The sequence below is a fragment of the Erpetoichthys calabaricus genome, chromosome 15 (assembly GCF_900747795.2).
Source record: "Erpetoichthys calabaricus chromosome 15, fErpCal1.3, whole genome shotgun sequence".
Lineage (NCBI taxonomy): Eukaryota > Metazoa > Chordata > Cladistia > Polypteriformes > Polypteridae > Erpetoichthys > Erpetoichthys calabaricus.
In genome coordinates this window covers 35,742,553-35,768,150 of record NC_041408.2, presented here as the reverse complement: position 1 = coordinate 35,768,150, position 25,598 = coordinate 35,742,553, and the positions used below count along the sequence as shown (strand labels likewise).

The 25,598-nt window shown below is 43.2% G+C and overlaps 1 pseudogene; it reads left to right on the top strand.

The window, feature by feature from the left end:
• The first annotated feature begins 13,506 nt into the window (after positions 1–13,506).
• Positions 13,507–16,200, top strand: LOC114666231 (uncharacterized protein K02A2.6-like; annotated as a pseudogene).
• The last annotated feature ends 9,398 nt before the right edge of the window (positions 16,201–25,598 follow it).

Here is a 25,598-nt window from a genome sequence, read left to right as displayed (position 1 = left end):
GTAGTATGCATCGTGGTACACTGCAGACCTATAGCGCGTCTTTATGTCAGATGGGGTTGTATGGATTGATTCTGAATGCGACTGCGAAAATGAAAAGTGAATTAAAAAAAAAAAAAAAAAAAGCTAACCTTTACCAGTATCATAAGTTACACCGGCTGTTACAGACTGAAATCAAATTTATGTTGTTATTCTAAAATTGTAAGAATAAGAGCAGTTCATTTCTCAAAGTGGAGCCGTGCGGGATTGAACTCGCCACCCTCTGATTCCCAATCAGGAACTGATACTATTACGCCACCGCGGCAGTTATAATAAGAGTGTCAATGTGGCATGCTAACGCGGCTTTTTTTAAAAGCGCACGTGTTCTCTTATTTGCTCTTATTTGTACCTTTTGTGAAAGTGTTTCTTTGATATATGGACTTCAGGCTTCATACGTTATATAGTTTATGCCTACATTTTGTCATTTACTATTAGAATATGAAAAACGTTTCTGTTTTAAAAATGTGTTTGCACAGACTACTCTAGAAATGGAACACACATGAAATGCGTGTATTCCAAATAACGCTAGAATTATTTCCACTCTAAAACTCCACTTCAATCCCAGATAAGCAAATCAAGGCAAGAGCTAGGAGAAGTTCATTCTAAGTCGGTGGGGGGATGAAATAGCTGGCTGCTAGTAGCTTTTGTTTATCAGCACATTTAGATGACAAAAGACTCTGGCGGAGATGTGCAAACGGATTTAAGACGCGATTTAAGGTGGGACGGATTTACGAGTTTTTTCGTAGGCTCTGGTAATTCTAGTGTTAAACAGCGATCACAAATAATTTAACAGGGTAATATTTAAAATTTGAATTTCGATTGTGTGACTTATAAGGAAATCTAATGTGTGGTTATTATTATGAGTGGGACCATTTGATAATCTGACAAAATCCTATTGAATTTAACAAATAAGTAAAACATTTTCTAAAAGTGTCAGTTTCCACGTCAATGTGTACATTAAAATCCCCCATCAGCACTACTAGATCATAATTTATAACCAAATCAGATAAAAGGTAGCCAAATTCAGTCAAGAACAATGAATATGATCCTGGTGGTCTGTAGACTAGCAATACAATTGTGCTGGAATCTGTTTTATTATTTAAAATGAGTGCTTCAACGGATGTGAAGTCGCCTACATTTTTAGAAGCGATTTGCATTTTGTCCAAATCCAAGACCATGGTCCTCAGCCAGAAAAGGGTGGAGTGCCCTCTTAGGGTTGGGAGCGAGATCCTGCCCCAAGTGGAGGAGTTCAAGTATCTCGGGGTCTTGTTCACGAGTGATGGAAGAATGGAGCGGGAGATCGACAGGCGGATCTGTGTGGTGTCCACAGTGATGCGGACTCTGCATCGGTCTGTCGTGGAGAAAAGGAGCTGAGCTGTAAGGCAAGGCTCTCAATTTACTGGTTGATCTACATTCCTACCCTCACCTATGGTCATGAACTGTGGGTAGTGACCGAAAGAACGAGATCACGAATACAAGCAGCTGAAATTAATTTCCTCCACAGGGTGTCTAGGCTTTCCCTTAAAGAATGGGTGAGAAGCTCAGTCATCTGGGAGGAGCTCAGAGTAGAGCCACTGCTCCTCCGCCTCAAGAGGAGTCAGATGAGGTGGCTCGGGCATCTGATCAGGATGCCTCCTGGACGCCTCCCTGGTGAGATATTCCAGGCACATCTAACTGGGAGGAGGCCCCGGGGAAGACACAGGACATGCTGGAGGGACTATGTCTTTCAGCTAGCCTGGGAACGCCTCAGGATTTCCCCGGAAGAGCTGGTAGAAGTGGCCAGGGAGAGGAAAGTCTGGGCATCTCTGCTCAAGCTGCTGCCCCCGCAACCCGATCTCTGATAAGCGGAAGAGGATGGATGGATGGATGGAATTATAATAATGCAATTGGTTAAATTTATATCTAACAATTTAAATTTTAATTTTCACTGTTGAATCTCTACAATATACAAAACATATAAAAACATTTTAAAGTCTCTACCTTGGGAAAGGATCTTTCACTTAATATTTTTGAAAAGTAGTGGAAGTAAGGCAGCTATGCACACAATACACTGTGGCTCCATATACACAAAGCACTCAGTCATTCAACTTATAATGTTTTATTGAGCACATTTACCTCATTTAAAATTGTCCACAATATATCCAAGGCAAGACTCAACCTGTGAAAATTGCAATCTAGCTCCAGCCTCACTGGACCACATGGTATAGGGGTGCACCAAACTAACATAATTTTGGACAAAACACTTTGAATGCCTATCAGACAGCTTTGGTGTCACAATCACTCCTAATCTATTAACAGCTGTGTTTGGTGTACTCTGAGATGGATTTAAAGGGGAGAAGGACAAATTGATTGTAATTGCCTTTACCTCACTACTAACACATAGACTTACCTTGCTCAATTGAAAGAATCCCACGCCAACTTTTAAGTCAAGGGGTAACTGATGTTCTATACTATTTGAAACTGGAAAAAAACAAATTCCGACTTAGAGGATCTGTTCAAAACTTTGTATGGCAGGATCTAATCAATAGCATTTTGGAATAAGTTTCTATATCTTGGAAAAGGATACTCTTCCTTCCTTGATGGTTTTAAAGATTTGCTCTGGTTGTTGGGTATCTTCTCTTTCTCTTGGTGGGGATGGAATTTTGGTTTGTTAAATTTGACTTGATTGTATGGAATGTTATTTGTTACTAATTAATATCAATAAAGACAAAAAATAACTGTGTTTTAGGTTGATAGTTTAAGGCAAACAAATTAGTAACTTTGTTTCTGACTATGTTTTTTGTTTTTTTTTTTGACAAAAGATTGGGTTAATTTACTGGTTTTGACTTGAGCATATATATCTCATGTTTATTTTCTCTCCCATCAGATATTAATCTGCTTTATATGTGCGCTTTGTGATGCACCCCATTATCCTACTGGAGGCATCCATTTGAAAAAGGGTAGACTGTGATATTAATTTGGTATTATGCACTCAGTTAAAGCAGCAGAACAGCTACATTAGCATTAGGGTGGAGTAAGTGAAAAAGACAAAGTGTTCTGCTCAAGAAATAGAGAGGTGATCAAGGCTTGAAAGGCTCCTCGATTTCATATACTAGTGCCTCAGTATCATCATAAAATACACACACTTTGATCTCCAATGGTGACACATCCCCTGTACTTAGACTCCCCACTCCTTAATATCATATACTGAAAAAAACACACTCTGTAAAAAAAGTTGTGTAAAATTTATAATGCATCACAAAGGAGAACAAGACATTGACAACACAGGTACATCCTGTATGGTTTTACTTCAATCATTGGGCAGGATGATATGTAGCAGGTGTTGTGAAGAGAAAAGGAGAAGGTCCAGCTAAGATCAGGTAAGACGTGCTTAGCAATAAAGCTTGAGTAGGTCTGCCAAGGAAGGAGGAAGATATACAGGAGAAGTGATTTCCTAGTGTCTAACATAAGCAGGTAGAGACTTCATCAGTTCAGCGCAACTGACTTAACATGTCCCACACTACCAAAATTAGAGAGAGGTGGATATATACATATACTGTTGTGCACAAGATTATTTTTACCTGTTCTCTTCTATGCAACTAGTAAGCCCGCGATTCGCTAGCGAATCTGAAATCCAAGAATGGCAATCAGTTTCTGTTCTGTCCGATATCTGGATGGATGACATATCATGGAGGGTGGGTGTGTCTGGGGACATGTCATCTAACTACATAAGCATATCTGTAGTAAAGTGGTCTCGTTTTGTGGAGACGTGATTCCATTGCCTTTGCTGACACAGACTGCCGGCAGAGTTTTGCACAGCAAGTTCAGTTTACAGGTTGTGGTGTTCGTGTGCCAGCCACTGAGTGTGGGAAGCCGCTGGGTTAGAGTCTGTGACCGTTATGTGATCTGTATTACTGGCACAGTGGATTAGAGCAAGTGTGGCTCACAGGTTGTGTTGTTTGGGCGCCACGTACTGAGTCTGGGAAGACACTGCGTTTTGGGAAGGCGCTGTGTTTGATTCTGGGGCAGGCGCCACGATGCATTACGTTGTGCTATTTGGGTGCCACCTACTGACTCTGGGAAGCTGCCGCGGTTTGGGAAGTCGCTGCATTTGACTCTGGGGCGGGCACCACAGCGTTTTGGGATGCTGCTGTGTTTGACTCTGGACTCTGGGGCGTGCGTCAAACTGAATGACCGTTATATGATCTACATTTGAACAGGTTGTGTTGTTTGGGGGCCACCTACTGACTCTGGGAAGCCGCTGCGTCTGACTGTGGGGCGAGCACCACAGCGCAATATGCGCCTCGGTGGGAAGCCGCTGCGTGAAGACATTGCGCGTTGTCACAGTTGGTTTGAGCCGTGACTCCTTTCGCAAGCGCGTTGTAGGTGCACACGTTGTCACAGCATGGACCTGTGGGGATTCCGTCCGTACTGTAATACAACCTTCGAATCCTCTCATTTCTTTTTTTGCTCTGTGGCAGGCGGCAGTGCGCGTGTGCCTCAATGTGCCCAGCGCCCTGCGTTCATATCCGGTTTACAACCTTCGGTTAATAAGATGGATCCTTACTGTTTTGACCCTCATTCCTTCATAAAACTTCTTCCCGTTGTTGTTTACATTTCAGACTGCCGTGTCTTTTTTTCTGCCAACTAAGACATCACTACAATACATTTATGGTTTAAAAACCAGTGCTAGAAGTGAGCCTGCACATACCCCCCCAGCAATTGTTTATGAAGCTTCCACAATTTGATACTAGCTGTTATTTGTTTCTACTTTAACTACTACAGATAACAAATGCAAAATTAAAATGTTCATTTCATTGCATTACTTAATTATATAGCCTCTAAATTACATTGCTGTTTGTGTTAAGTTAAATTGCACATGATTAAGTGTTACAACTTTATTGTCTGGCTATGACTGGGACAAACAAAAAAGAAATAGAAGGCTGAACATACAACTGACAAACAATATGAAAAGTAATGCTTGGATGAATCAAGTCAAGTCAAGTTGGGGAGCATGCACTGGTACAGTGCGTTGCCGCACCCACTACACTTCGAAACAGCTCGGGATCCCTGTTGGGAACCCCCCAGGCAGACACACGGTCCAGTCCTACCCTCCAGAAATGACCCTCTATCTGCCACAGCCAGGTGTTACGTGGGCGACACCTTGGCCTGGTCCAGCCACTCAGGTCCCCAACAATGAGGATCCTATGAGCCGGATCACCCTCGGGGAAACGCGCCACATGGCCATAGTGCAGTAACTGACGCTCCCTCACAATGCAGGTAATGTGCCTCATTCGGGACTCCATGAGTAACCGCTAATTCGACACAAAGTCAAACCAACGGTACCCAAGGATTTTCCGGAGAGACACAGTACCAAAGGAGTCCAGTCTTTGTCTCAGGTCACTGGATAACGTCCATGTCTCACAACCATATAGTAAGACAGGAAGCACCAGGACTCTAAAGACTTGGACCTTCGTCCTTTTGCATAGATATCGGGAGCGCCACACACCCCTTTACAGCGACCTCATGACCCCCAATGCTCTCCCAATCCGTCTACTGACTTCACAGGAAGAGTCACCAGAGACATGAATGTCACTGCCAAGGTAAGTAAACCTCTCAACATGGTCAACACTCTCTCTGCAAATGGACACACTGCTGATGGCTGTGCCCAAGAGGTCATTAAAGGCCTGGATCTTGGTTTTTATCCAGGACACTCACAAGCCCAGACACTCAGACTCCTCACTCAGTCTCTCAAGTGCCCCGATCAGAGTGTCCATTGACTCCGCGAAGATCACAGCATTGTCAGCAAAGTCAAGATCTGTAAATCTTTCTTCACCAACAGATGCCCCACAGCCGTTGGACCCCACGACCTTGCCCAACATCCAGTCCATACAAGCATTGAACAGAGTAGGAGCAAGAACACACCCCTGACGAACCCCAGAATCAACTGAGAAAAACGCAGAGGTCCTGCCTCCACTCTGCACAGCACTCACAGTACCAGTGTATAGGCCAGCCATGATATCCAGCAACCTCGAGGGGATCCCGCGAACCCTCAGGATGTCCCACAAGGCAGCTCAATCAACTGAGTCGAATGCCTTGCGAAAATTGACAAAGACTGCAAAGAAACTCTGCTGATATTCGCGTTTGCGCTCTATGAGAACCCTCAGTGCCAGGATGCGGTCAATGGCAGACGTCTTAGGCTTAAAACCAAACTGTTCCGGTCGCTGGTAGGTGAGCAAGTGATCACGGATCCTATTGAGGACGACCCTAGCAAGGGCCTTACCCGGCACCGAGAGCAGTGTTATCCCCCTGTAGTTGCTGCAATCCAGGCGATCCCCCTTCCCTTTCCAGATAGGGACAACAAGTCTCATTTTCCAGTCAGTTGGGATGATGCCAGTCTCCCAAATGGAAGCAAAGATTGCTTGTAATGCCAGGAGGACAGCCTTACCACCAGCCTGGAGAAGTTCACCCCGGATACCACAGATCCCTGCAGCCTTTCCCCCTCCTCAGCTGGTTCACTACCTATGCAATCTCAGTGAGATTGGGTGGTTCACAGCAAATTGGAGGATCAGCCTCAAGAACCGTGGACCCAGAGATATCCAACGTCCTAGCCGGAGGATCAACTTTGAACAACTGCTCAAAGTAGCCAGCCCAGCGGGTTACAACTGCAGTGTCATCCGTAAGGACCATTCCATCAGCTGCCCTGACTGTGACTCTCCGAGGAACAGATTCAGATGTGCATAATGATTCGATTCCTCTGTAAGCAGGACGTGGGTCACACAGATGGTGTGTCACAGACCACAGATGGTGTGTCACTTGCTCACAGATTCTTCTAACAAACGCCTCTTTATCTGCCCTCAGAGCCCTCACAGCCATCCTTCTTAGTTCCCAGTACAGACCAGAATTGCCATTGAGCCATACGCTGCGACTCCTCTTGATGATATCCAGGGTGCCCTGCGAGATGAAACACCTCGTTCTGGGAATACCGGTAACACCAACACAACCCTCAGCAACCTTCAGGGTCTTGTCACGGAAGGTCTCCCACATCACATTAGGATCGGCAGTTGTACCCAAATCTGAAAGTTCCTCACACAAACTGCGTGCAGACTCATTAGAAACAGCCTGGTCTTGGAGTCTGGCTAAGTCCAGGCTCATTTTCCTCATTGTCGTGTACTCTTTGTATTATTTGACATATATATGTATATATAGTGGAAACCAGCTCCCCAAACCCAACACACAACAACCACAGAGTCCACAAGTTCAGCAACATACAAGTTGATTTATAGTGGGGAAGCTCTTCTTCCTCACATCCCACAACAGTACAGTACAAAGCACCCAGCAGCACAGTCTTTAACACAATCTTTCTCTTCTTCACCACCACTCCTTCAGTAAGTTTTGTCCCATTTCCTCCCGACTCTCACTCCTCAAATGGAGTAAGGCAGCTCCTTTTATGTTACACCTGGGAGTGCTCAAGCTGGCTCATCAGGATTAACTGGAACTACTCCCAAGTGTGATGGAAGCCCTAAGTAGGGTTCTACAGCTCCCCCTGGCAGCCCCAATGGAACCCAACAGGGCAGTTCTAAACTCCAACTCCCAGCATGCTCTGTGGGAATCCAAGGTGCCACAGCCAACCAGAAGGACTGCCCTCTAGCATTCCTGGGAGGGTAATGCCTGGTGGATGCTGTCTCTCCCGGTACTTCCATCCAGAAGGAGGTGAGTCCAGGTTTCCAAGAATATCAGCTTTATTGTTGTAATTGCAGGAACAATCACAAAGCATTTTCTGAAACAGGATTTGTCACTTCAGTACTAAAGCACACAGCAAGCAGTGATTCTGGCAATTCTCCTGCATTAGCTCCCTTCTTCAGATTAAAAGAAAGAAGACAGAAAGTGAGTAAAAGGCAGGTCAGTGGCCGGTTTTAAATGTTTGCAGCATCAGCCTTTGTTCTACAAATACATTACACGATGAACATTCAGTTGAACTGGCAGAGTCTCAGCACACAGCATTGCGGGGGGGGGGGGGGGTGGGGGGGGGGGGGGGGGTTGTTGAGTACAGCTGAGGGGGGTGCCAGGGTCTCTCTCTTTCTCTGTATATCTCTATATATAATCTTCATTTGGATCTTGATCTTTGTTTGTCCGCGAATGAATTAGAAGAAGAAGCACTAGATGGCAGTAGAGAGACAGCTAAAACATAGGCATTGCATTAAGAATCTCCTCCAGGCTTATACTACTGAAGACTGTAGTACTCCAGTCACACCTCAAAACACAGACTAACTAAACAAATTGTACTTTAAATTAACTAATCTTTATATATAATCTTCATTTGGATCTTGATCTTTGTTTGTCCGCAAATTCCACGCATGCGTAGACCACCTTCCATTTTAGTACATTGTTGTTACTCACGGATGTCAACAATGTGCCAGGAATAATGAAAGGGGTGGTGGACAGTGTTACGCTGGTTAGCTCCTGAGGCCTGGTTAGAGAATGAGATAGATAGATAGATAGATAGATAGATAGATAGATAGATAGATAGATAGATAGATAGATAGATAGATAGATAGATAGATAGATAGATAGATAGATAGATAGATAGATAGATAGATAGATAGATAGATACTTTATTAATCCCAGGGGGAAATTCACAATTCAGATTGCCGACGATAAAAGGTACGTGCCTACGTAACATATGAATGAAAGAAAGACGGTGGGTAAAATGAATGACAACGTAACAGCACGTTCTGGAAATTATCATTGTTACGTTGTAGCCGGCGAGTGCTGCGTGTCTCACAGTTTTACCCTGGCTTGCTCACATGTCAGTGAAGTGATCCCTATTTATGCTTTAAAGAGCCTGGATACCTATGTGTCCCCCTTTTATAACCATTGCTCCCTGTATATTGCCTTAATCTTTGGATTGCCACAAAGCAACCTGCGAGATTGGAGAAAGGTTGAGAAGAGATCGTGAGAGGAAACAACAGCGTCGTGAAAACGAGATTGTGAATGGAGAGAAGCAGAAATGCTCCTACACCACCACATAATTACTATTCGGACAGTGATGCCGAGTAGGCTGTTCCTAATGAATCAATGTCCAAGGGTTTTATTTTGTAATTTTGTTTCCCTTATAAAAAGTCATAATGATGTGCGACGAAGGGCCCAGTTCACGCCTGGCAGCCGCGTTTAAACAGGGAGCCCTTCACAGACAACTTTAACACGCGCAACGTAGTTGGGCGCACATGGATAGTATATATATATATATATATATATATATATATATATATTGTCACATACATGCGCATGGGAGGCAGCTAAAGGGCTTGAGTAAGGGCAATTCCAATTCAGACCAGGATGTGACAGAGTACACTGACTCTTTTTCTCCCTTTCCTGCACGAGAGATTCCACCTGGTCCTCTTGACGTCACTTCCGGGTCCGAGACTATGGAAGAAGACCTTGCCAGCTCCGGCCCCTGTGATGTCACGTCCGGGCTTAAGCCTATGGTTGAAGACCCTCATGAGCTCGACCCTTTTGACCTCACTTCCTGTCTTCCCCATTAAAGGCCTCCACCATTTCCCTAATCCCTCAGTTCTGGTTTGGACCCGGTTTTGTGCACATCACTGCTGTATTCACTTGTTCGACATTGTAGCCAGGATACCAGTTATACAGGTGGCTGCCCCAAACCTTGCTATGGCTCTGTGAGGAGTTTGTAACACTGGCGTAGTCGGCAGGATGGAAAGGTCCCAGAAGAGAAGGGGACAGGACTTGCACCATACCCAGGTGGGAGCATACCGGGGCCGAGTTTTCAGGTGGGGAGGGTGTCCCGCGATTTGGAAAGACCCGGTGCAGGCTCCGCTCCTGGCCCACTTTCTGGACAACCCAGGCTGGCCAGGGGGTGTGCGAGAGAGGCTCACAGACTTGGGCTGCCCCGGAGGAGGGAGGCGAAGGGGGCTTATTATGCTCTCCTGGGGGAGAGTGCCCGTCTCCCTGTGAAGGCAGAACCCCGAGTTTCACATAGGGGTACCCCAGACTGGCAGGTGAATGAAATAAGAAAGTGAAGGTTGGACCCAGAGTGGCCAACCCACAAGCAAGCCTGGTCATTGTGGGCTATGGTAGGGCACTGGTTATGGCCAAGTGAAAACAAGCCCTACCAAATAATAGAGCAGGTGGCTTGCTATCTGCTCCTAAAGGCACTACCCTGCGGTTTCGCCCAGCCTGTCTGGGGTAAAGACTTTCAAAATATGAAAGAATTAATCAACCTCATTGACATGCAGGGGACGGCCTCACAACCTGGGAGAGCAGAACCGTCCCTTAGTCGAGCTCAGCCGCTGTACGTCCCTAAACCTACCCAACGCCCCCCCCCCCCTCCCCCCCCCGTACATCCCTGGAGTTGCGGGCGCGCAAACCGCTTGGGAGCGAGGAGGAATGCAGGTGGAGGGGGAGGAGGGGTTGGTGTGCTCTGACTAACCCGTTGGTGGTCCAACACACTGGCGTGGTGATCGTAAACGGGTACAAGACCACAGCCTTGTTCGATTCCGGCAGCAACATTACCATTGTGGTTGGCCAGCAATCTGCTAACATCCGCCACGCCACCCATACAATCAGATTGTGACACAGACTACGAATGCCGTGAATGCAATTACCCCGATCTACATGCTGTCAAATAAACGAACCACACGCCGTGGCGCAACGTTAGGGGCATCGCCGCTGACGTCCGAAGTTCGATTCCCGAGAGGGAGTGCAGTGGAGTGTGTACACCTGATGAGCCCAGAATGAGGGCGAAACACGTGTTGTGTACTCTTTGCATTTATTTGACAGTAAACTATTTCAACCATATATATATATATATATATATACAGTAATCCCTCCTCCATCGCGGGGGTTGCATTCCTGACCCCCCCCCGCGAAAGGTGAAAATCCGCGAAGTAGAAACCATATGCTTATATGGTTATTTTTATATTGTCATGCTTGGGTCACAGATTTGCACAGAAACACAGGAAGTTGTAGAGAGACAGGAACTTTATTCAAACACTGCAGACAAACATTTGTCTCTTTTTCAAAAGTTTAAACTGTGCTCCATGACAAGACAGAGATGACAGTTCCGTCTCACAATTAAAAGAATGCAAACATATCTTCCTCTTCAAAGGAGTGCGCGTCAGGAGCAGATAATGTCAGAGAGATAGAGAAAAGCAAACAAATCAATAGGGCTGTTTGGCTTTTAAGTTTGCGAAGCACCGCGGCACAAAGCTGTTGAAGGTGGCACAAAGCTGTTGAAGGCGGCAGCTCACACCTCCTCCGTCAGGAGCAGAGAAAGAGAGAGAGAGACAGATAAAAACAAACAATCAAAAATCAATACGTGCCCTTCGTGCTTTTAAGTATGCGAAGCACCGTGCAGCATGTCGCTTCACGAAGCAGCTGCACAGAAGGGAGCAAAGTGAAGATAATCTTTCAGCATTTTTAAACGAGCGTCCGTATCATCTAGGTGTGCGAACAGCCCCCCTGCTCAATCCCCCTACGTCAGGATCAGAGAATGTCAGCGCAAGAGAGAGAGAGAGAAAAGTAAGTTGGGTAGCTTCTCAGCCATCTGCCAATAGCATCCCTTGTATGAAATCAACCGGGCAAACAAACTAAGGAAGCATGTACCAGAAATTAAAAGACCCATTGTCCGCAGAAATCCGCGAACCAGCAAAAAATCTGCGATATATATTTAAATATGCTTACATATAAAATCCGTGATAGAGTGAAGCCGCGAAAGGCGAAGCGCGATATAGCAAGGGATTACTGTATATATATATATATACTAGGGGACTTACGTTGTGAAGGGGGGGGCTGAATGCACACTAAGGAGATGCATGTTATGTACATTGTGTTAGTGGATCTACTTTTTTGTGGTGTATGTATACTGTTAACCATTATGTGTGCGTATGCGCATTGATATGTTTTCTTAGTTATACAACAAGTAAATAAAAAGAAAAACATGGAAAGCGGTTATGATACAGCGTTTCTCAATTTTATATAAGGTAGAATGTGTAAGACGCAACAACTGGTGACGAGGTTTACATGCACCTTTGTTTTCACCATACTATTGAACCAAAAACTGAATTTGTATGGAGCTATTTCAGAGCTATTTTCAAGAAAGCAACGAGGAAGAACGAGCATCGAAAAGCAAGTGCATTCGCTGGAGTCTCTTTACCCAGGATACGCTGCACAAAAAGGAGCTGTGAGTAAAACAAATTAAATAAGCGAAAAAAAAAGTGAACAGAGTAGAGAAGAAAACGTCTGGTTGTGTGGGGAAAATGGACAGTTTTGATAGTTCGGTGGAGGACTGGGCCATGTATGTTGAAAGACTAGAACAGTACTGCCTGGCGAACAAGATTAATGACGGAAAGAAAGTTGCCGTGTTACTTAGCTTAATGGGAGCTAGAACCTACAACTTGCTTCGCAGTTTAGTGGCACCAGCAAAACCAGCCGAGAAAACATTCAACCAAATAGTGGAAGTCCTGCAAAATCATTTGAACCCTAAACCGCTTGTAATTGCAGAGCGTTTTCGCTTTCATAAACGTAACCAAACAAAGACGGAGACTGTAACGGAGTACATAGCAGAACTGAGAAGGCTCGCAGAGCACTGTGAATTTGGAGAAAACTTGTCAGATTCTTTAAGAGACAGGCTTGTGTGTGGATTGCACAATGAAAATATACAAAAACGACTCTTGACTGAGTGTACATTAACCCTGCCTCGTGCCGTAGAAATTGCAGTGTCAATGGAGCTGCAGCAGAAGATCGCGACAGAGTGTAACACACATAAATTGGAAGCGACACACGTGAGAAATGAACCCTGCTACAGATATGGGAAAAAGTCACACAACGCTTCGGAGTACTGGTTTAAAGACAAAGTGTGTCGTCAATGTCAGAAACCAGGGTATATTCAGAAAATGTGCAATACCCGGCCACGTGACAAAAAGTTCGCAATGAATAAACAGAAACATAAAAACGTGCACGAAATGAATACTGCCACATCAGACTCTTCTGAACACGAACGAGCTAGCTTGCTTTGACATCTATGCACTTAAAGAGGCAGACAGAGGAATCTTGTGGGTGTACCTTGAAGTGGAAGGCGTGCCTTTTAAGATGGAGCTGGACACAGGATCAGCCCTGTCAGTGATCTGCTATAAGGATTATAAGGAACATTTTGCACATTGCATCCTGGAGACAGTCCCTGTAATGTTGAAAACATATACTGGTGAGAAAATAGCACCCTTGGGAATAGTTAATGTAAATGTGAAATATACAGGGAAAACACATACATTGCCACTTTATGTAATTAAAAAAGGGGGTGTACCACTGTTGAGACGTGAGTGGCTGAAGAAAATACAGTTGGATTTGCAGTCAATCAAAGCCATGCAAACAATAAAAAAATCAAACAACTAGTCCATAAATAACAGTTTTAAAGAGCTACTCTCACAGTATGCACAGTTTTTTTGGGATGGCATTGGCACACTAAAACATATGAAAGCCCAGTTTGTATTAGAAGATAACGCAGTGCCAAGGTTTCACAAGGCAAGGCCAGTGCCATATGCCCTACGTCCCAAAGTCGAAGCAGAATTGCAAAGACTAGAAAGGGAAGGCATACTGACAAAAGGGGAATGGTCTGAATGGGCGACACCAATTGTGCCAGTCGTAAAGGGTGATGGCACTGTGCGCATATGTGGTGACTTTAAGGCGACAGTGAACCCAGTGTTAAAAACTGAACAATATCCCTTACCCCGTATAGATGATATATTTGCATCTCTGGGCAGAGGAGAAAAGTTTTCAAAAATTGACCTTGCACAAACATACCTACAAATGGAAGTGGATGATTCCTCCAAAAAGTATTTCACTATTAACACTACTAAAGGCCTTTACCAGTATAACCGTTTGGTTTTTGGAGTTGCTTCAGCACCAGCCATATGGCAGAAGGACATAGAACAAGTCTTACAGGGCATTCCAGGCACTCAGTGCTACCTTGATGACATTCTTGTTACAGGGGCTGATGACAGGGAGCATCTAGAGAATCTAGGAAAAGTCCTGAACAGATTAGCAGACTTTGGCTTGAGAGTAAACAAAAATAAGTGTGAATTTTTCAAAAATTCCATTGAGTATTGTGGACATCAAATTGATAAAGAAGGCTTACATAAATGTAAAAACAAAATTGAAGCTGTCCTGAAACCACCGAAACCCCAAAATGCATCTCAATTGTGGTCATTTTTGGGACTGGTTAATTATTATCACAAGTTCCTTCCAAATCTTTCGACTGTTTTGCATCCTTTAAACAGTTTGCTGCGCAGTGAAACAGCATGGTGCTGGACTAAAGACTGTGAGCGTGCGTACAAAGAGGCAAAATCTCTTGTAACATCTGACAATGTGCTAACTCATTATGACCCCAACTTGCCAGTCCAGCTTGCATGCGATGCCTCTCCTTATGGTATTGGTGCCGTATTGTCACACAAGTTCACTGATGGGACGGAACGGCCAATTGCCTTTGCCTCAAGATCCTTAACTCCAGCAGAGCGTAGTTATGCCCAAATTGATAGAGAAGCCCTTAGTTTGGTTTGGGGAGTTAAGAAGTTTAACCAATATTTATATCGGAGACATTTTACCTTGCTGACTGATCATCGACCACTGTTGTCCATCTTTAATCCATGTAAAGGTGTCCCAGGTATGGCTGCTGCACGACTTCAATGATGGGCATTATTTCTTGGGGCCCACACTTACACTATTGCATTCAAAGGTACAGAGCATCATGGTAATGCTGATGGACTGTCACGGCTTCCATTGGAGTTATCACACCCCAGGAATTTAGCGGAACCAGTAGACATGTTCCAAATGGCTCAGGTAGACTCATTGCCAGTCATGTGCTCTGACATCCAGCGAGAGACGCGCTGCGACCCAACACTTTCTAAAGTTTATGAACTGACAGTTAAAGGCTGGCCATCCAAGGGTAATGCAACTTTATCAGCCTACTCATCACGACGTGACCAACTGTCTGTAAGTCAAGGTTGCATTTTGTGGGGCACACGTGTTATAATTCTGCCAAAACTTCGCACCAAGGTCCTTGAGGTGCTACATGAAGGGCACTTAGGGGTAGTAAAGATGAAGAACCTGGCTCGCAGCTATGTCTGGTGGCCTGGCATTGATCACCAGCTGGAAGACCTCACAAAGATGGGTAATGGGTGCCAGCAGACTCAAAATTCACCAACGTCTGCACCGCTGCACCCCTGGGAATGGCCCACCACCCCTTGGCAGCGCATACACATTGACTATGCAGGCCCATTCTTTGATAAGATGTTTCTTATTGTTGTAGATGCCCACTCTAAGTGGCCAGAGGTTTTTTGTACCACTAAAGCAACTGCCATAAAGACAGTGGAACTCCTACGTAACTTGTTCTTGCGTACAGGAGTACCAGAACAAATAGTAAGTGATAATGGTAGCCAGTTCTTGACTGAGGAGTTTAAAACCTTCCTCAGGAAAAATGGAATACAACACATTACCACAGCACCATACCACCCTGTAACAAATGGTCTTGCTGAGCGTTTTGTGCAGTCCTTCAAACAGCCCATTAAGGCAATGTCCTCTGAAGGAATATCACTACAGCACAAAGTGTCCAAGTTTTTACTGGCTTATCTTAACAGCACCCATTCGACTACCGGACAAACACCTGCAAAGCTTTTTCTAGGCCGTCCCCTGAGATCCCGCCTGGACTTGATGAATCCTGACCTACGTAGGCATGTCCAACAGAAGCAGGCCGCCTGGAATCAGAGTCAAAAGTCACAAACCCTGCGTACCTTTTGTGTGGGTCAGAGAGTTTTGGCTCGCGATTATCGTAACAATGGCCGGTCATGGCAGCAAAGTGTCATTGCCTCACAGACAGGAGCACTTACTTATACCGTAGACATTGGGGATGATGTTGTCTGGCGTCGATATACAAATCAATTGTTAGACACTACTCCTTCTGACAACCACCAACAGGAAGAAATTGCACAGCCAACTGCATCGCACGGCATGGCTGTACTAGAGTGTGATGGTCAGGAGTCCACCATCACCACAGACAACCAGGAAACACCGCAGCCTGAGAGTCAGGACTCAGTTGGTAGTTCTAGCTCAACATGCACTAGACATTACCCTGACAGAGTTAGGAAACCTCCTAAAAGATTTGAATGTTAAATTTTATATGCTGTTATAGCTGAAAATATTTGTGAGAATATATATATATATTTTTTTTTTTATATAGTTTCAGTGCTGCGTGGGAGGAGTTGTTATGTACGTTGTGTTAGTGGATCTACTTTTTTGTGGTGTATGTATACTGTTAACCATTATGTGTGCGTATGCACATTGATATGTTTTCTTAGTTATACAACAAGTAAATAAAAAGAAAAACATGAAAAGCGGTTATGATACAGCATTTCTCAATTTTATATAAGGTAGAATGTGTAAGACACAACAATGCGGATGAATCAGCTCCTGGCTTGTAGCTGCTGCTATCGAGCTGCATGTTCTGCATGTCGCATGGTGCATCGATCATTTAAAAGCCTGTACAGAAGCTGCTGCTGCTGTGCTGCATGATCTGCATGTCATACTGCATGACAATCATTTAAAAGCCTGTACAGCAACTGTCCTTTAAGTCAGTTGCTGCTTGTGCCATGGTGCATGATCTGCAGGTCATGCTGCATGTCAATCATTTAAAAGCCGATACAGCAGCTGTCCTTTTGTCTCACTTCCTTGTCTTGTGGGATGTAAAAGTGTCTCCGAGAAATTGTTTGTAAGTAGGGCGTGACGTGCAAGTAGTCTTGCGGGACTTCAAAGTGTCTCTCTGAGATGATCACGTCTCGACCCAAGATTTTTTGTATAATATATATATATATATTGTCACACACGTGCGCATGGGAGGCAGCTAAAGGGCTTGAGTAAGGACAGTTCCGAGATATACCGGGATGTGGCAGAGTGCACTGACTCTTTTTCTCCCTTGCCTGCAGACCATTCACAGGAGATTCCACCTGGTCCTCTTGATGTCACTTCCGGGACTGAGCTAATGGAAGGAGAACTTGCTGGCTCCGGACCCTGTGATGTCACGTCCGGGCTTGCACCAATGACAGAAGACCTACATGAGCCCGACCCCTTTGACTTCGCTTCCTGTCTTCCACTTTAAAAGCCTCCACCTTTTCCCTATTCCCTCAGTTCTGTATTCGACTCAGTTTTGTGCGCAGCAATGCTATCAACTTAAAAAACGATTTGCAGCCAGGATACCATATTATACAGGTGGCTGCCCTAAACCTTGCTATGTCTCATTGTGAGTTTTGTGACAATATATATATATACAGTATTGTGATGGACGGCTGGAAGCTCAACCCAGCCAGGACGCCCCTGGAATAGAAGGATTCAGGAAGGCAGCTATTTGCCAATACTGCTTCCCCCAAAACACTGCAGTGGATTCCCGCAGGGCACTATGGGACATGGAGTTCGGACACACAGCCATGCTGGGTGCCGTGGGTACCGCCAGCAGGAGCTGTCAAAGGACCTGGGGACATATTCTTTCTTTGTGGCCCGGAAGTACAAGGTAGTCACGAGGACGGAAGCCCCAAAGCACTTCCGGGCTGAAGAAAATCCCTGTTCTTTATTAGACCTGTTAGACCTGGAAGTGCCAGTCAGTCATGTGGTCGGAAGGACAGATGCACTTCCTGTTCAAAGACTATTTAAAGGACTGATGGGAACCCAGCAGGCGAGCCGGAGTTGGAAGGGAGTGTGACAGAGCTTGCTGGGAGGTGTGGAGGAGAATTTAGTGACTTACTGTGTGTATTTATTGCTGTTGATGCTAGTGGAGATGCTTTGGGGAACAACACAGGAAAGAAGAAATTAAATTACTTCTTGGTGATTTTAACCTGTGTCCAGTGTGTTTGTCTGTTGGGGAATAGGTTAGCAACAGTGCCACCAAGCATCCACTAATTTACTATATATATATATACTAGACAAAGAGCCCGTTTCGACAACATAAGTTGACACGGGCACGAGCTTGTGTCAGCAGTGTGTGAAGAACAAATTATATGTGACGAAGAAATTGTTTTGTAATGATTATAGTCCACTTTAATCATTACTGTACAAGCTTGTACTGTTAGTTGATTAATTTTCCAGGCCTACAGTATAACTTTGATTGATGAATGTTCTAGTACAATATGGAATAGTAATAAGTATAAGCACCACAAACCTGATATAGGTGTATTGAATGAATGTCTAATTGAATCAGAATGCGTAATTAGGCCTCGCATTGTAGTCGAAATCGCCTTTCGGGCCTCTAGAGCTTTAATCGAAGTCGCCTTTCTCTTTGAATTTTTGCGGCCGAAAATTCTCCACCTGCCACGATGTTGGGGTTGGATGTTGGTCTCGTAAGGTTTTTCGGGCAGCTGCGCAGAAGGCGACTGCGCATTCAGCTTCGGACGTGCGCAGAAGGCGACTGCGCATTCGGCTTCGGACGGACATGAGTGAGTGAGTGAGTGAGTGAGTGAGGAGGCAGGCGAATTATGTATTAAGATACAGTCATATGAAAAAGTTTGGGATCCCCTCTTAATTCTTTGGATTTTTGTTTATCATTGGCTGAGCTTTCAAAGTAGCAACTTCATTTTAATATATGACATGCCTTATGGAAACAGTAGTATTTCAGCAGTGACATTAAGTTTATTGGATTAACAGAAAATATGCAATATGCTTCATAACAAAATTAGACAGGTGCATAAATTTGAGCACCCCAATAGAGATATTACATCAATACTTAGTTGAGCCTCCTTTTGCAAATATAACAGCATCTAGATGCCTCCTATAGCCTTTGATGACTGTCTGGATTCTGGATGGAGGTATTTTTGACCATTCTTCCATACAAAATCTCTCCAGTTCAGTTAAATTTGACGGCTGCCGAGCATGGATATCCTGCTTCAAATCATCCCATCATCATCATAGATTTTCGATGATATTCAAGTCAGGGGACTGTGACGGCCATTCCAGAACATTGTACTTCTCCCTCTGCATAAATGCCTTTGTAGACTTCGAACTGTGTTTTGGGTCATTGTCTTGTTGGAATATCAAACCCTTGCGTAACTTCAACTTTGCGACTGAAGCTTGAACATTATCTTGAAGAATTTGTTGATATTGGGTTGAATTCATTCGACCCTCAACTTTAACAAGGGCCCCAGTCCCTGAACTAGCCCCACAGCCCACAGTATGATGGAACCTCTACCAAATTTGACAATAGTTAGCAGGTGTTTTTCTTGGAATGCGGTGTTCTTCTTCCGCCATGCAAAGCGCTTTTTGTTATGACCAAATAACTTAATTTTTGTCTCATCAGTCCAAAGCACTTTGTTCCAAAATGAATCTGGCTTGTCTAAATGAGCATTTGCATACAACAAGCAACTCTGTTTGTGGTGTGAGTGCAGAAAGGGCTTCTTTCTCATCACCCTGCCATACAGATGTTCTTTGTGCAAATTGCACTGAATTGTAGAACGATGTACAGATACACCATCTGCAGCAAGATGTTCTTGCAGGTCTTTGGAGGTAATCTGTGGGTTGTCTGTAACCATTCTCACAATCCTGCGCATATGCCGCTCCTGTATTTTTCTTGGCCTGCCAGACCTGGGTTTAACAGCAACTGTGCCTGTGGCCTTCCATTTCCTGATTACATTCCTTACAGTTGAAACTGACAGTTTAAACCTCTGAGATAGCTTTCTGTAGCCTTCCCCTAAACCATGATACTGAACAATCTTTGTTTTCAGATCTTTTGAGAGTTGCTTTGAGGATCCCATACTGTCACTTTTCAGAGGAGAGTCAAAGGGAAGCACAACTTGCAATTGACCACCTTAAATACCTTTTCTCATGATTGGACACACCAGTCTATGAAGTTCAAGGCTTTATAAGCTAATCCAACCAATTTGGTGTTGCAAGTAATCAGTATTGAGCAGTTACATGCATTCAAATCAGCAAAATTACAAGGGGACCCAAATTTTTGCAAAGCCAGTTTTTCACATTTGACTTAATTACATACAACTAAATACTGCTTCACTAAAAATCTTTATTCGGAAAACACCCCAGCAGGCTGAGAGGGGTTCCCAAACTTTTTCACAAGACTATATATATATATATATATATATATATATATATATATATATATATATATATATATATATATATATATATATATATATATATATATATATATATATATATATATATATATACAGAGAGAGAGAGAGAGAGAGAGAAATGTTCTGCAGCAATTAAAGTAAATTAAGCCTTGCAAGTTGAAGCAAGCAATTTGTGACTTGCACAGAGTGACTGGCATTCTGAATCAAAAGGGTTACCACAGTTTGGCTATTACATTAGCAAAAGGTGGCTACTTTGATGAATCAAAAATTTGAATAAAATGATTCCTTAACTTATTTTGTTATTTGCTGCTGTTTATTTGTTCTTTACTTTGATTTTATGTAACATCAAGACATTATACTATACACATTTCCATAACATCTGAAAAAACTGAGGTGTTCAAAACTTTTGAATGGTAGTGGATACATATACACGCACACTCTATGGCCAAAAGTAGGTGTTTCAGCCACACCCATTGTTAGGTGCATAAAATCAAGCGCATAGCCATGCAATCTCAATTAAGAAACATTAGCAGTAGAATGGGTTGTACTGAAGAGCTCAGTGACTTTAATTTCTGTACTATCAATTATGAGAGAATATCAATTATGGAGAATCCACTACATCCATTAAACAGTATCATCTCCAGACAGAGAAGCAGTTTCAGCGACAGACTGCTGTCACTGTCCTACTCCACTGACAGACTGAGAAGATCATTCCTCCCCCAAACTATGCGACTCTTCAATTCCACCAGCGGGGGTAAATGTTGAACATTATTCAAGTTATTGTCTGTTTTTTTTTTTTTACCTGCATTTTTATTACTCTTTAATTTAATATTTTTGCTGCTGGAATATGTGAATTTCCCCCTGGGATTAATAAAGTATCTATCTATCTATCTATCTATCTATCTATCTATCTATCTATCTATCTATCTATCTATCTATCAATCATAGGATGCTGTCATTTGCCATAAGTCAATATGTGAAGCTTCTGCTCCTATAGATCTGCCCCAGTCAACTGTAAGGGCCTTTATTGTGAAGTGGAAGTATCCAGGAGGAACAATAGCTCAGTCACTCATAGAGCTGGGCAGCTGATTGCATAGTGCATACAAATTGCCTATTCTCTGTTGCATCACCCACAACAGAGTTCCAAATTGTCTCTGGAAGCAACAAAGCACAAAGCACAAGAAGTGTGTGTTGGGAACTTCATAATATGGGTTCCCATGGCCAAATGACTGCATAAAAGTCTAAAGTTATTATGCACAATGACAACCGTGGGGTGGCAACAAAACATACTGCCATTTGACTGGAAACATATTCCCCAGAATGATGATAACACTACACTATCTGGCAATTTGATGGACAAATCTGGATTTGGTGGATCCCAAGTGAATGTTGCCTTACAGACTGCAATATGTCCACTGTAAAGTTTGGTGGAGGAGGGATAAAGGTATGAGCTGTTTATCAAGGTTTGGGTTAGGCCCCTTGGTTGTAGTGAAGGGTACTGTTAATGCTACAGCATACAAAGATATTTTAGACAATTGTGTGTTTCCAACTTTGCAGTAACATTTTGAGGAAAGCCCTTTTGTGTTCCAGTATGACTATACCCCGAGAACAAAACCAGGTCCATAAAGAAATAGTTTGATGAGTTTACTGTGTACAAGCTTGAATGGCCTGCACAAAGCCCTGGCCTATTCAACTCTTTTGGGATGTGTTGGACCGCCAGTTTAGAAGAGTTTAGAAACCTATATATATATAAAGTTGAGTGACTCATTCACACACTCATCAACAAAAGCTCTATTTTTGGTTTTGATATAAAGCTGAAAATTGGCAAGACTGTCCACCTAAGGCTGTTGGTATCCGTTTAGAAAGGACATTTCAATATATATCAGTAATTAGGGATAAAAAAAAAACCCAACAGTAGAAAAAATAAATACTCCAAAAATCTAAAAAAATGCTTTGACTGGTTTGACTGAAATTTGGTGATGTTATAGAAAAAAGAAAATTAGCCAACACATAATTTTTTTGTCTATATTTAACTGACATGGTCTGCGCTACACTTTAAGGTGGCTTAATGAAAATCAAGGATGCAGCAGAAGCAACTGACAGCAGCACTAACCAATAGGCTGGGTGGATGACTAGAGGACAGGTAAAAACTGACATAATCACATTTGCCATGTACAATAAAATGTGAAATGGGAATAGAAAGTTCACCAAAGCTCAATGAAGATGCAAAGCTCAATGGTTAGCAAGCATGCCGTAAGCTCCCATGAGGGTGCACGGTGCTGCAGCTGTGAGTATTGGTGTTGCTTTTCCAGAAGTATAAAGGAAGGGAAGCCTCTAACACATAATACTGTCAAGTTATTTTCTTCCAATTCAAGCACTAGAGAAAACAACCCCAAAAGTAAAAATATTCAATTAATTGCATGGACTGCCTAAATGTGCAGCATGTACACATCAGTGTTGTTTATAAGATAAAGTAAAATTTGTTTCAGTGTTAGAAATGTATTGTCCATCTATGGCTATGGTAAAAAAAAAAATACAAGCTTGAACATACAACTGGTGAAAAACATGTAAAGAAATACTTGAGCGAATGACATAAACAAGTGAAAATTATAAACATATAATAATGATAGTAATATACAGGCATACTTAAAGTTCATATTATTCCTACAGTTCATATTATTCTTATTGATTACCCATTTTAATTCGAAAGAATACACTTTACAGTAAAATTGTGTTTTGTAATGACTATCAACAAAATCCAAGTCACTAGGAAAAGCAGAAATTGATTCAATATAGGAATGTTTTACTCATATGCAATTGTATATAGCATGTTCAAGAGTAAGCAGCTACAGTGACCTAATAATATTTTTACTTATTATTTGGCAGTGACCTTTTCCCACGGTGACTTACAACATTTGAGATACAATTAGGTACATTTTGTTTGTTTTTCCTATTAGAGAACAAGTGAAGTGACATGCTCATGATAACATGGTGTCAATAGCAGGTGTAACAGATAGCCGAGACTTCTTCCTGGCCAGTAAGGACTGGGGGAAAGAGCTTTCACAGGGTATTACCTCCCCTGGAACAACAGAGGGCAGTTGCTACGGTTCCACTCATTTGGAGCATGGAAGCTCAACCCTGTTTTGGCCCATGGCCACTGCCAGGGGACATATGCGGAACAACGGAACCCTTCTCTGCAGAACTGCAGCCACACCCAGAAGTACGCCCAGAAGGAGATCGTGTAGCACTTTCAGGTGCTCCACAGAAGTAGCTACCTCACTCTGCATGGGGTGCCAGAGTTATGGGAGGTGGAGGACAAAACTACCTGGAAGAGGAGTGGAGACAGAAGAGTCTGAAGAGAGAGAAGAGACAAAGTTTATGTGCTTATTAACTGTACTTGTGCTTTGTACTTCACTGCAGGTGAAAAACAAAAAGGAAAGCATTTTCCATGCTTTAATAAAAGCTTTGTGAGTGCTGGTCTTGAGCTTGTGTCTGTTGAGTCATGTGTTGGTGAGTTGGTGCGCCCCCTGGTGTTCACACAGGATTTGAACTCACAACATCAGGGTTTGAAGTCCTAGATCCAAAGTTTTAAACTCTACATCATACTGCCTGCCACATATATTTGCTTTTGGTATAAAAAACCCCACTGTATACAGAAAAGTATTTAGTACTTCTGATGCTTTTGATTAATTGTCTTATGAAATTTCCTGGATAAAGCCAAGTAACATGGTTAGCTAATACATAGTGCATTTGTGGACCACTCTTTCGACTTAGATCAGGTATGTGACACCACTCTGGGACAAGAAGAGATGCTGCCGCTATTCGTCTTGTCTTTTTGCGCCGCAGCTCCAAGAAGACACCTTGAGGTCAAGTGCCCCCCCCCCCCAATCATTCTGAGACACCCTACCCCTTCCAGTCTGAACCATATAAAGGAAGCCGTTCTCATCTCAATCTTGAGCCTAACCTACTGCAGGATGGAGCTCCACAAATAGACCCTTAGCAGAGAGCCACCAGAGGCTACATTTTGTGTGTGTCAATTTTTTGTGCCACAACATTGAAAGCCTGTTTATTTTGCGCCAAGAGCCATTTTTATTTGATTTGTTATTAAATGGGAGGGCTGGGTTGTCACACCAACATTTTTTTGTTTACTTTGTCTATTCCCCTATATACAGTGGTGTGAAAAACTATTTGCCCCCTTCCTGATTTCTTATTCTTTTGCATGTTTGTCACACAAAATGTTTCTGATCATCAAACACATTTAACCATTAGTCAAATATAACACAAGTAAACACAAAATGCAGTTTGTAAATGGTGGTTTTTATTATTTAGGGAGAAAAAAAAATCCAAACCTACATGGCCCTGTGTGAAAAAGTAATTGCCCCCTGAACCTAATAACTGGTTGGGCCACCCTTAGCAGCAATAACTGCAATCAAGCGTTTGCGATAACTTGCAATGAGTCTGTTACAGCGCTCTGGAGGAATTTTGGCCCACTCATCTTTGCAAAATTGTTGTAATTCAGCTTTATTTGAGAGTTTTCTAGCATGAACCGCCTTTTTAAGGTCATGCCATAGCATCTCAATTGGATTCAGGTCAGGACTTTGACTAGGCCACTCCAAAGTCTTCATTTTGTTTTTCTTCAGCCATTCAGAGGTGGATTTGCTGGCGTGTTTTGGGTCATTGTCCTGTTGCAGCACCCAAGATCGCTTCAGCTTGAGTTGACGAACAGATAGCCGGACATTCTCCTTCAGGATTTTTTGGTAGATAGTAGAATTCATGGTTCCATCTATCACAGCAAGCCTTCCAGGTCCTGAAGCAGCAAAACAACCCCAGACCATCACACTACCACCACCATATTTTACTGTTGGTATGATGTTCTTTTTCTGAAATGCTGTGTTCCTTTCACGCCAGATGTAACGGGACATTTGCCTTCCAAAAAGTTCAACTTTTGTCTCATCAGTCCACAAGGTATTTTCCCAAAAGTCTTGGCAATCATTGAGATGTTTCTTAGCAAAATTGAGACGAGCCCTAATGTTCTTTTTGCTTAACAGTGGTTTGCGTCTTGGAAATCTGCCATGCAGGCCGTTTTTGCCCAGTCTCTTTCTTATGGTGAAGTCATGAACACTGACCTTAATTGAGGCAAGTGAGGCCTGCAGTTCTTTAGACGTTGTCCTGGGGTCTTTTGTGACTTCTCGGATGAGTCGTCTCTGCGCTCTTGGGGTAATTTTGGTCGGCCGGCCACTCCTGGGAAGGTTCACCACTGTTCCATGTTTTTGCCATTTGTGGATAATGGCTCTCACTGTGGTTCGCTGGAGTCCCAAAGCTTTAGAAATGGCTTTATAACCTTTACCAGACTGATAGATCTCAATTACTTCTGTTCTCATTTGTTCCTGAATTTCTTTGGATCTTGGCATGATGTCTAGCTTTTGAGGTGCTTTTGGT